The sequence below is a fragment of the Lytechinus variegatus genome, chromosome 17 (genome assembly GCF_018143015.1).
Source record: "Lytechinus variegatus isolate NC3 chromosome 17, Lvar_3.0, whole genome shotgun sequence".
Lineage (NCBI taxonomy): Eukaryota > Metazoa > Echinodermata > Echinoidea > Temnopleuroida > Toxopneustidae > Lytechinus > Lytechinus variegatus.
This window is the reverse complement of record NC_054756.1, coordinates 28,903,627-28,917,252: the sequence shown is the minus strand read 5'-3', so window position 1 is coordinate 28,917,252 and position 13,626 is coordinate 28,903,627. Positions and strand designations below refer to the sequence as shown.

The following is a 13,626-nucleotide window of genomic DNA, read 5'->3' as shown; positions in this document are numbered from 1 at the left end:
TGCTCGCACAGACTGTTTAACTATATATATAATCCTGTTGTACTAAAACCTCCCGTTTTCAAATCAATATACAACAAATATATTTCCTCGCAATTCAAGTTATTGTTTTATGTATTGACATATTCTTCTTTTTCATTACTACTTAAAGTGATTGCCCTATTTTGAGGTCTTAATATAAAACATTTCCTGTCCGTGCTAACGTTCGCATAAGTAGATTGGTGAGATTTCTGCTCTTCATGAACTTCAATCAGTCCTTAAAACGTCAATTTTTCTGATCTGAATATCAAAAATGTTCAGCTCACGCTCGCATCACTTGGTTAGTGAAATACGTAGGGTCTTAGTGAATTTCTACAAAAAAGCCTTAGAATGCCCCTCTTCAGGTCTGAATTTCCTACATAATTTTCAGCTCGCGCTTCGCGCTCGCAGTATTTGATTAGTGAGATGCGTACGATAATCATAATTACAATTACTTCAAAAAGTACTTCATGTGTTTAGATGTAATTCTAACAAAATCTACAAGCGCTTGGCACTCGCATTAGATAACTATGGTTAGATAATTATGTATACTCTTAATGAATTCCTAAAAAACATGGTCCTTAAAATATCCATGTTTGGGGTCAATATATACCAAACTTTGAGCTCGCGCTTCGCGCTCGCGCTTCGCGCTCGCATCATTTGGTTATTGAAATATGCACGGTCTTAGGGAATTCCTACAAACAAGCCTTAGAATGCCTCTCTTCATGTCTGAATTTCCTAAAATTTTAGCTAGCGCTTCGCGCTTGCAGTATTTGATTAATAAGATGCGTTTGATAATCATGATTACAATGACTACAAAAGGTGCTTCATGACTGTGTTTAGATGTAATTCTAATAAAATTAGCAAAGAATGGCACTAGCATTGATGACTATGGTGAGATATTTATACTCCTAATGGATTCTGAAATATAGTCCTTAAAATTTCCCTGGTTAGGGTCAATATATACAAAAAAATTTAGCTCGCGCTTCACGCTCGCATTGTTTGTTTAGCGAGACAGTTACGTGTCATGATTAAAACAAAATTGCTTATAATGTCCCCTTTTAGCTCTGAATATTACAAATATTCAGCTCGCGCTTCGCGCTCGCATTATTTAATCAGTGAGATACATATCCGTTTAATGGTACTGCATGTCCATAAATTATCTCTATTAGGTCAGTATACCTGAAAACTGAGCGCACTTCGCGCGCTCCGTAAGTGACTCAAAATTTTTGCTGGTGCCCCCCCAATGCCGTGACCCACGGTACGCCACTGCATATATGCCATTCTGTAGGAATATTTCAAAGTGTAAACTTTTTTGATACGCTCTGTATACTGTTTTGATTGATTGTAATCATTTCCTTATTTCAAAGACAAGCAGTATACAAATGAGCAAAGTGAAACAATGAAATAGTATTAAGCAAGACCTGGGGCCTGTTGCATAAAACTTTTTACCTGAGAAAACTGGTAAAAACTGAAAACTAAGGTTAATCTTATTTCTGCCATTGACTTTAACACAGGGCAAAAACTCCGGTAAAACAACCTGAGTTTTCTCAGGTAAAAGGTTTTATGCAACGGGCCCCAGGGGAGTGTTTCATCAACATTTTCATCCGACAATTTGTCAGATCTGACATCTTTCTCTGATGTTGATTGGCTGAGAGGTACTGTTACTATGGTAACTGTCAGATAAAATGGAACTTGTAGGATAAAATGTCCGACAAGTCCTTTCATGAAACGCCCCCAGGTCTGTGAGCCTATACTGGTTCAATGTATGTTGAAATGTACATAAAAAGTGAAATTACAAAGAATAAATATTGATTGCAAACAGTAATTCATACAATAAAACTCAATAGGGGAATTTGCATTAACATTAACATTAAATAGAGACTTGCTTACATGAGCAAAGTTACATCGAAAATTGCATCAACAATGGAGCATTCCATACATCCGTTATGGTAGCAATTATTAATAGACATAATAACATAATATTTTACACTAAGGAAGGCAGAAGAGAACCCCCCCCCCCCCAAAAAAAAAAAAAAACAGTTTCAATAATTCAGTTTATTATGTGGAACATAATGTGGATAATAGGATGTGGGCTATCACAGCAAAAAAATAGATGGCTTGAATATTGGCCAAAAAAAACCCTTTAAATTTTGTACCTTATCCCAATGCTGATCCTTCCAACTGTAAAAGTAACAAAATATGTTAGAGGGCATGCTTACTTATTATCTTTGTCAAATTCCTTGGTCCTATGTTAAAATTACACACCCGAATCACCGTCTTAAGTCTTGTTATGTTCTGTTCTCATTAGATACATGTATATTACCTCTTGCCCACATTTCAATGACTTCAAAAGAAATAGAGTAACCGGTTTCATTTAAGTCAGATAACAAACTTGTCTATCGTTCCCACTTTCTTTCGTGTGAGTCTTGAACATAAGTCTCAAATTGGACTGTAAGCTCTATCAAAAGCATTTTCTTTGTATCCTCCAAAACTGCGACCATGTCAGGCCGTTGGCTTGTAACGAGGATATGGGGGGGGGGGGATGGTTCACCTTGCTACAGAATAACCTTGGAGGTCTAAATAAAGATTGACGACAAAAATACATGTATAATATATTTTGATATTACACATCAAATAACTTTTCTAAAGATCAAAGTCAAAAGTCAAGTCAAAGAAATGTTTGTACTTGCGAATAGCAGGTTTGTAATTACATTGAAATTCAAACAAATATTGCATATTTCCGTGTTGTATAATCAGTGAAAAAGGAAGATTAATTAACTTCCATTTATTTATTATAGCTTTATGACACTAAACAATGTTTATCATTACTATTTTATTTTTATTTTAATTATTATCATAATCGTACCTCCTTTTTTTGGGGAAGGGGTAGTGGTTTCTAATGTGTAATTATGTACAAAGTTAATTTTTTCTTCATATTCCAAGTGAAACGTTAAGCTGACAATATCTTCTAGATAAAAAGGTCAGGGATCTAGGTCAATAACTTCCTAGCTTTGCTGGTACACATAAATGCCCACAGTCATTGATATATGACGGCAAAGCAAATAATAATAAATCCACACCCGAGTCCATAATCAGCAACTCTTTGTGCGTTATTTTAAACAAGTATCATATGTGCTAGTTCCACAGATAGTTATACAGTGTATATCCTCAGTCATTTTGTTGTCATAGACTAAGGCTCCCTCCCGTGTTTCTGTCGCAAGCGCTGACAAAATAAAACGCACCTGTCAACGGGTTCGGGGGGGGGGGCATTTCCAAAGGGGCTCATCAAGTAAATTTAGTGTAGGCTCTTGATTTTGGCTCCTCTTCCAAAATCTGATACCAGAGCATGGATTTACCGCGATTTTATTTCAATCGTTGTTGTTGCTGCTGCTGCTGTTGTTGTTGTTGCTGCTGTTGTTGTTTGTCATTCATGTTAATTCGCCCTCTCTTCGGCATGAAGTTTATATAGTCTTCTTCTAATTGAGGAACATTTCTGCTTAGTCGTTTGGATTTGATTTTATAGTATGGTGAGCTTAACCTCTTTGCTAGCGAACGTGAAGTCTTGGCGTTGTAGTAAATGTGGTCTTCGTTGTCAATCGATATTGTTCTTTGAGATGCAGTGTCTTGGGTTTTTAGAATTTCTTGAGCATCGTGAGGGTAGGGGTCCCTGAGCTTTAATCTTCCTGGAAGATCTTGAAGGGAGGGGTCGTTTGGCCTTATTCTCTCTGGAAGATTCAGAGGCGAGGGGTCATTTTGCTTTATTCTTTTTCTAGACTCGGGATCTTCGGGCTTCACCACTGTCGGTTGTGAGATGTAGCTACTGCTCGTGCATTCATCGCGTACCTCAGTGGACTTAGAACTAGTTAGGGAAAGGGATGATGCTGAAACATTTATCCTTTGCCCTAGGGTTCTTTGGCTGAGTCCATGCTGTGTCTTGTGCAGTTAAATTGTGTCTCCGTTTCCATTTGATACATTTCACGACAACACTGCAATAAGTAAGACAAGGACAATAATTAAAACAGTGTCAAAAAACACAAAATAAACAGCGTCTTTAAACAAATTGATTAGCATTAAAAAGGTTATTAAATACTACGCATATGAAATGCTAATTTAGCACTTCCGGTGCTTGAATAGTGACTGCACTACGAGTGCTGATTTTCTAGTTTAAATTTGAACTACAAAATTAGCACTCGTAGTGCACTAACTATGCAAGCACGGTAAGCACTTCACATTTTACAATGTATATAAAAGATAAAACATTCATCAGTTACTCATCAATTATTGAACACATGGATAGAAATCATACAAAAAGAGCGAATCAAAAATGACTCCGAGGAGATACTTTCAAGTTATATGTGACTGGAAAAACAATCGCATTTGATGTCCCCCGGAGAGTGTAATTGTGAAAGAACAGACAATTAACAACAAAAACAATTAAAACGGTTTCAGGCAAGCAGAGTACCCACCCCACCACCATCAATGGTGAAAATGGTGGACACGAAGTGGGGAGAAGAAACGGGGTAGGAAAGAACGGAGAGCATGAACAAGAACAAGCAAAACGTTTTGGGTTCGCCCAACCTTATAGTATCCCTATTTTTCAATTGAGAAGAAAAATAATGTCCCTTCAGGCTGCCCCCCTCCCTTCCCTGGGAAAAAGGAATGCCTGCAAGGTACAGTAATTGTTTTACTTTTTTCATTTCCCTGGCAACCTGGAATCGTACTGTAGACATACATCCATGTTCCTTTCCTCTTTTTAACTTGATCTTTGTTGAAATGCCGAAGTAAATGATAAAGTATAATAATAAAAAATAAACTCACCAGATAAGCGATACCATGAAGCAAAGCCCTGCTAATGCCGATCCTGCTATGATCCAGATTGTACCTGGTGAATCATGAAACCAAAAGAAAAAGGTATATATTCCTTATTCATTTTGTCCTGATTTAGATAGTTGGGACTTCTCAATTACAGATTTCCGTGAGAGCCCTGTGCAAATCCGGCAGTGCAAGTCAGTATAAAAGTGGTAATCAATATGGTGACACGACATTTGATCCGGCGACAATTGCTCCTTTATATGGTCTAAGATATATGGTCGGTGCTGGGGATGCAATAGGGTTTTATGTTAGGTCCAGGGTTGAATTTGGTCATTCGGGTATGTAATTTACAGCGGAGCAATAGTCGCCAGAGCAAATGTCATGGAACCAATAAACATTTGACTGATAGTAGCAACACAGCGTGTAACATAAAAGGACTTTTAAATTATATAAAAATATTGTTAACAATAGAAACAAACGACCGCGATATAATATATTGCTTTTCAATTGATATTATTGCATAGTGGGTGGATCCCATGGCCGAGCAAAGACTTTTTTTCTAGTTCTATACTGTTTTCAGGGTTTTTTTATAGTGCTCTAAAAAGACCTCTAACTGATGGTTAAGATCTCAGACAAAGATTTACCATGACAAGCGACGAGTTTCGATTTTGTTTAGTTATGCATATGAATGAATGACATTAATCCTATCTATAAATGATATTTAGTATAATAATAGTCGTGAATGGTCAAAACAGGACCACCATCCCCTTAACAAGCAATAGAAAAAATGAAATGCAATGTTTGGGCCTCTTATTCAAATTGTATCACTATTCTTTTGCTTTCAGATTCATTCAGCGTGTGTTGCAAGACTATTATTTTATACTTATCCTTACTAATTTTTTTTGCTAATCTTGTGTGTCCTTCCGTTTGTTTGAAGCAGCTTTTCTCCGTGGTTTTCCACTCAATGGAGCTGGAATTTTTCTAAACATGGTTAAATTGTTCACAGATTGTCATGAGGGGGGTTGTCTGTGGTATTTTGGTCGCATTATTTAAAGTTTTTTTTACAATTCGTAACTTTTTGGCATTCCTCTTCGCGGCCCTGAGTACAGCTTCGAAGTTCCCAGTCCCTTTTACCTCTCTCGGGTCAGCGAAATACAAAGCATGCATGCCCCGCTGTGGATACTGCGCGCTACACGCGTCACTTGCACTTGTACTCTATGCAGCTGGCAGTAATCTCAAACGCGTAACACAACTTACAAGCAATGTGTATTTCTTGCGACGGTGCAAAACTTCATCACAAAGGTTTTATCTCCCGATTTCTTTGACATACAAACAATATTCTCACTTCACTGTCACCTGCTTGCTGATCAGGTAAGAATGAAGTGAGAATATCATTTGTAGGCCTAGAATCTATGTCAACATCAGTGAAATAGGGAGATAAAACCTACATGATGAATCTTTGAGAAGGTTACATTTTGTCTTGATAATTAGGTCAACCCAATGACCTACCTACCCAGTTTCATTAAAACATCCTTTATATATTTAATCCTGTATTTTAACAGATTCAGCTACCTGCTACTCAATGCTCCAAAATCAAACTGTGCCAGTGCTTTGTTGTACACAGTTCAGTGCATGGTTAGTTTTGACATAAAATGTAATATTTATATTGAATGATTGTATGGTGCCGCAGTAAATCTAAATTCCAACATGTGATGAAGCTGTTTGGTTGAGTCAGATCATCAACTCAGTGCTAAGTTCCAAAACCCAAAATTAAAATTGTCTTAAATAGATTTCCTATTAACCCTTTTGTTTAAAGGCAAATTTGATCAGATTTCCTTCTGAAAATTGGCAACACTGGCATTTTTTTCGTTTTTGCTACACACATTCAATGAAATTAATGCCTCATATTTAAACATTATGTTTGCCAATTCATACATGTATGTAAAACTTTATTTCTGGGTGATTAACAAAATACAATTCTTTCTATTAAACATAAAAACCTCTGAGGTAAAGTAAGAGTTTGAACACTTTATATATACACTATACAACTACTACTTTAAATAATAATAACCATGATTACAATGATACTATTACTACTACTTTTTTTTTGGGGGGGGGGCGTTCGAAAATATGTTTTGCCCCCCACTTTTTTGTTTTGGGGGGCGACTGCCCAGCCCCCCCTCCACTTCCGGCGCCTATATGCTGGGGGTCTAGATCTAATGTTTCTGCCCAGTTTCATTAAAACATCCTTTATATTTAATCCTGTATTTTAACAGATTCAGCTAACTGCCAATCAATGCTCCAAGGCCAAGCTGTGCCAGTGCTTTGTTGCACACAGTTCAGTGCATGGTTAGCATTTTGACGTAAGACATAATATTTATATTAAATGATTAATGCCGCAGTAAATCTAAATTCCAACATGTGATGAAGTTGTTTGGTTGAGTCTGATAATCAACTAATGTAGTGTGATCGTAATAAACAAGCATTGGTATAATGATTTAACAGACTGTCTCACTCATTTTATCACCCCCCCCCCTTTCTCTCACTCTCACTTCTTTTCGACATCCTGCCATACTTATATATGATTGAGCAACCTTTAATTTAAAAAGTACAAACAACCGCAGTCTAATGTACATTGTAAGGTACATGTGCAATGTACTTACATAATTATTTCTGACCCAATACATGTAATCATAACATTTCTATATCACAATAATTGCCTCTTGACTGCTTATTGAATACACTGTGTTCTAATACATTTTTCCATCTTATAGTTAGATTTGGATTTCACTCTGTAATGATTATTGAAGTTCTTCCTCCAGTTCAACCCAAGATGCTTAACTTATTTGAACCTCCTGTCTATATTGAAAGAGAAGTCTGCTATGAATCAGTTGTCTAAATATATTTCATCAATAAACTGCTTGGCTTTCAGTGTGAATAGGCAGTCTAGCTGTACATACAAGATTGTCACCCCCTCCCCCTCCCCCCACACACTTTGATAAAGAAAAATGACTCCTACCCCCTGTGCTGCCACGGGTAATTGCTGCTAGTGTTGATAAAACACGTTTCTTTCACAGTTAGATATCAAGACATTGGCTCCATAAAGCTTGATAATGGATATTGTACTAACATCTACAAGTATGCTTAATCATACATACTAAGTAATGTGATTGTTCGTAGAAATCCAGCCAACTGATCAATTGCGAAGCTTTATGTCACACGACATAGAACTAAACTTTAGTTTTGGTATTGGATACTTTCAGGAATATTTCCGTGTTTGTTAGCATTTTTGCAGTGATGTGACTGAGAGAATATAGGCTTTGGTGCTGTGGTGTTTGTTGATGTATCACAGCAATACTAATAAATCAAATCGTGACAACACCACACATAATCAATAAAATATTTCTTGTAAAGTATATTCATGTTTGTATAACATGCGAAAAAACATCCATCTTCCAGAATTACAAGCTATGGTAACAGTCTCAATTTAAACCCGAAGGGAATTACAATCTTATGTTTATACTTGCCACAACACCCATTAATAACATACACTATCAAGATGAAAAAAATAAATGTTTATATGAAGAATCGTTCGTGGCGTGGCACAAAGCCAATTATTGATATGAATATATTGGAATAATAAAACGATTTGCCATAGCCTATGATGACCTACGGTGTCTGAAACGTTCAGGTGTGTCCAGTCCCACCTGCTCGTTTTGTTGTGGGGTATGTCGTATGGAACGTGTGCATGGAGCCTACAATCTTAAACATTCACCTTTCGATTCATTTTGGAATCTTGCGTCTGAACTGATAAATAAAATGTCTTAGAATTTACAAAAGCATACGTTCTCTGCTTTCATTTACCTTTCGATTCATTTTGGAATCTTGCGTCTGAACTGTTAAATAAAACGTCTTAGAATTTACAAAAGCATACGTTCTCTACTTTCACAATAAATCTGTTATCCATGTATTCATTTATTGCTTCATTACGTTTGTATAAAGAACAGTACAATCAATTGATATTAATCAATCAATTAATTAATCAATCAACCAATCAATCGATTGATCATTCAATCAATCAATGAATCAAATATAGGGGTCAGGAATACAGTATGGCAACTGCGGCAGTTGTAGTCCGCGTACATCTGTGGAGGGGGTTTTATGTCTATGGTGCTTCTATAAGCTGCAGTGATTATATGAAAGACATACCTTTATCCTGCATTGGAAGCCCTATACAAAGATTCAACATCTAGCACAATGCAAGCAATTATGCAAAAGCAGGATACATTGGCGCATATAATTAAATATACATACCGTCATTACGTTCACTCGTCTCGACGTGTGATTGGTTTGAAGAGCTTGTTGTCATATTATCATCCATGTCGGTTACCGATGAATGCGAAGACGGGTTCACGGTTTGCCATGTAGCTTTGTTTTAAAATAGAGAAATATGGCAGCGTAAACATCGTTTTAATACTCTTTACTTCCTTCTCAGTATATGTTCCTATGGAAGTTTAAGGTTTATTTCACAAAAGGTGGTGAATACGAAATATAAAGAAAGAAAAGCAATTTAAAGGTCCTCTTGATACCGTGTCCGATGAGCCTTATTGTGCTTACGAAACCTTCAAGGAAAATGCCTCGTTATTCTGACCATTTATGTTATCCTGGAGATATATCATTTCACGGTGTCACGATACGAAACATGTCGTAAGGATAAATTTAGTTATTGTTTTCATTTAACAGGCATGATTAATAGTCTCTACTCTGTTAATTATCTTTTTTTATTTAGCTTTAGCTCTTTATACTTTTATGATGTTGGTTATCATTATACAACAAGCTAATTTTAGTCATCATTTCATAGGAATATTGTACCTTCAGATATGCAAGGATAATGTGTGATATGCTTTACGTGCAATTGAGTTATAACAAATCAGGAAGTGAAACAGAATTAAATTCGTAATGGAATAGGATATTTCTTTTTCATATTTTTTTAAAGGACATATCTGCATGTTTTCATACATTGTAATCAATTTAAACGATCAAACTAGCGTACCTTTTATATTTTGAACACCCCCCCCCCCTAAAAAATCGATAAAAAACATCTGGGAAACTATGGATCTGGGTGTTTTTTTGGGTGTGTGTGGTGTGAAAGGGGATGGAGTGGGCGTGTGCTTGGGTGCGTAGAAGAGAGATAAAAAAGACTAACTTGTCTTCATGGTACAGGTAGGAGCCGGTTCATTCCAATATGGCTTACTGCTGCTTCCGTTTGGCGAACCAATACATTCTATGTCGGAAGGCCCGATAAGCTGGAAGGATGGGAAGCAGCGAAATGACACCATACTTCCAACTACATGTACTAACCGATACCGGATTACTTGGCCATTAGCGGGTGCTTTAAGTGGTGGGCAATATTCATTTGAAGTGATGTAAACTAGCATAAAAAGAAGGAAAATATATACATGCATAGCTAATGCAGAAAATATTCGTAAATTTGCTATATTGATTATGCACAAAAAAAAGACTTTCAAAACAGAGCAGAAGGGAAGCTTCCTTGTACACGGAAGTGTTTTCACGAGTAAACGTCATTAATTACATTGCGATGTTTAGACTTTATCATTACTATATATATATGTATATATAACACGGTATTATATTACGCGTGTTGGGTCCAGGGTTTGATACAGATTAAAACACACAAAAAAAACAAAGAGTTCATCTTGGCGAGGTATACGCATTCAGTTCCAACAAAATGTTTATTTCCAAGTATTATCCGAAATTTCAACACAAACCTCTCGTCTTCGTCAGGGATACGAAACTCACAACTATATTCATTTATAGTTGTGCTCCAATAGGTAGTGGATCCCACCAGAATATGAACATAATTTAAAGTGCTCTAGTTCTGCCATGTTTTAGGTATTTAATTATGACATTCAATTCAATTCATTTAAAAGACGCTCGTTTCTCAGGGCTCGCCAGGCATTATAGTGTTGTTATGTATATTCAAAACCAAGGAGTGCATTTTGTGGTGGGTCTCATTAACTTTTGAGCACAACTATGTGCATATAATTTGTAGGTTCATAAACAGTGGAGTCCGAGGCAACTAAAGTGGGACTAGCATATCTTAGTCATCACAGACACTTAAATATTTATTTGCTTTTAAATTTATGATAGCCGATATAATATTCATGTTATATGAAGTTATTGTCAAACTATATTTTTTCCCAATATTTTATATGGCTAAAACCTTTGCCTTTATAATTATGCTTGCTTTTAAACATTATGCAGAACTTGGCGTGAAGACGCACCGCATTGATTTTATCAATGAGAAACTTCAAATTTATTATCAGCATCCCCCTCATATCAATTACAATAAAGCAGAATAGAGGTGAGCAATAATAATAAATTAATTTACAAATGTATTCACCAGGAAGTAAACAATGCGGTAGAACAAAAAACATTAATGCCAAAGGAATTAGACATTTACCTCACATACATTTATACACACACATATATGAGTATATGTATACGTATATATATATATATATATATATATAATCATAAATGGTATAGTAAATGCCGTAAAAATAAAATCATAGATTTTAAAAGGAGCATAGCTCTCAAAATTGAAAGGTAAAGTCACACTCTTCGTCAGTGCCCATGATGTGACAAAAAAAGAGAATTCAAAATCCGTTTCTGAAACAGTCGTGAAAAACACGTCTGTTCAAGGGCATACGGATTGAGATTTATGATTTATGAGATTTTTCACGACTTTTTCACGACTGTTTTTCACGACTGTTTTTCACGACTGTTTCAGAAACGGATTTTGAATTCTCTTTTTTTGTCACATCATGGGCACTGACGAAGAGTGTGACTTTACCTTTCAATTTTGAGAGCTATGCTCCTTTTAAAATCTATGATTTTATTTTTACGGCATTTACTATACCATTTATGATTATTTTATTCCATATGCCGAAGCAGACTATTTCTATATATATATATATATATATATATATATATATATATATATATATATATATATATATATATATTTATATATATATATATATATATATATATATATATATATATATATATATATATATATATATATATATATATATATAATCGTTGCACTATCATAAAAAAGAGTAAGTGAAAAGAAATGCAAATATCTTACAGGAATAATGTGTTCTTGATCCACACGTCTGGTTGGCATTGCCAGAACAAGATGAGTTACAGTGACTCTCATCTGATTCTTGTATCTTTGGTAGGTCATCACTGCAGAAGCAGAGGTTGCCCGATATAGCAGCGTACGATCTTCCATCTTGATAACAGTTACCCACGCACTCATCTACGCTGGAAGATGAGTAATCGTCGTAGAACACAGTTTGTAAGTGCTTTCCAGACGGGTAACACGCAAGAAACCTTGGACCTGTGACAACATAGAATGAGAAAAACAACGTCCCGTTCACAGAATGGGATCATCAGAACGTCTGTATGAGCTCAAAGGGCCATAGCCCTCACTGGAAGCAGGGGAGCTGACGCACCTCTTAAGATTTGTCTGGGATGCTCCCTTTGCTGCATGTGTTATTCATTATAGGGAGTACCCCACTCTTAAAATAGTTGCCCAAACTTTTAACCAACACTGGGCAACATAATGTCCACAAAACTATTGCTTAAGATCTGCCCAAATTGGGAAATAAATAGTAATAATTGGACAATAAATTTGCTCAATTGGATAATAATTGCCCAGAATATATATCTTATTTTACCAAAATACATTACCCAACAGAGTGGACGGTGTGTTGCCAAACATTTTCAGTGTGTAGGTACACTGTATGCTAAATAGACAAAAATTAAAATCACCATATTTCTGTATGAAAACTTTATTTTAGTTTTAGTTTTTTTAATGCTTGTCAAATTCAAACCTTCGTCTCCTGTTAAAAAAGTAGTTCACAGGGCCCTGCGAAACAATCGACTCTCAACACTTAATTTGAATACAATTTCAAATCAAACTGTTAAATTCGTATAAAATAAACTATTAAAATTTAGGAAACTATTGCATTAATTATTTAAATGCCAAGCCATTCCCTCCAAAAGGTTGATTTCAATATTAAAAGGGCCAAAAATAAACATACGAAAAAAAAACATCATAACGCTAAAAATGTTCTCGAAATCGTATTAAGAATAAAGACATAATGTACCAAAAGCAGCGCGGAGAACATTTCCAATACATTCCGCCCATTTCTCGCAGATGATTGTTTGTATAAATAAAGGTCAATTACTATATTTTCTTGGGATGGGCCCCCTTTTTATTTGTATTTTTCCATCGTACCAGATGTTCCAGAAATCAATATTTTTTTCCTGAAAGACCCTTTTCCGTTGCTTATAGTCTGCATTTCCGTTACTGAGATACCTGATACACAGTATACAAAAACAACATCACAATAAGCACAATAAGTACTATTTTTGTTTACTCTCAATAGTAAAAAAAATGATTTAAAAAATAAAGAATAAACTTACCATGACTAGCAAATATTAACGCTGCTGGAATAATCGTTATCCAAATGAATGCACCCAAAGTATAAGACATGTTTCCCTCGAAATGTCCACGAACAATTGTTGCTCTTTCCCGAGTATATGTCATTCAAAACTTTATCTCTGCCAACATATTAGTTTGGATTGTTCTACTTTCACGCAAGCAATATTAACAGCATATGCGAAGCACTTTTGATAATTAGTTGTTTAGATGCGACCATGTTTCAAAAACGTTGTGCGTATAAACATTTACAAAGT

At 35.6% G+C, this 13,626-nt stretch overlaps 1 pseudogene; it reads right to left on the bottom strand.

Annotated features, from left to right (window-relative positions):
- Positions 1 to 3,275: 3,275 nt before the first annotated feature.
- Positions 3,276 to 13,423, bottom strand: LOC121430619 (annotated as a pseudogene).
- Positions 13,424 to 13,626: the final 203 nt, after the last annotated feature.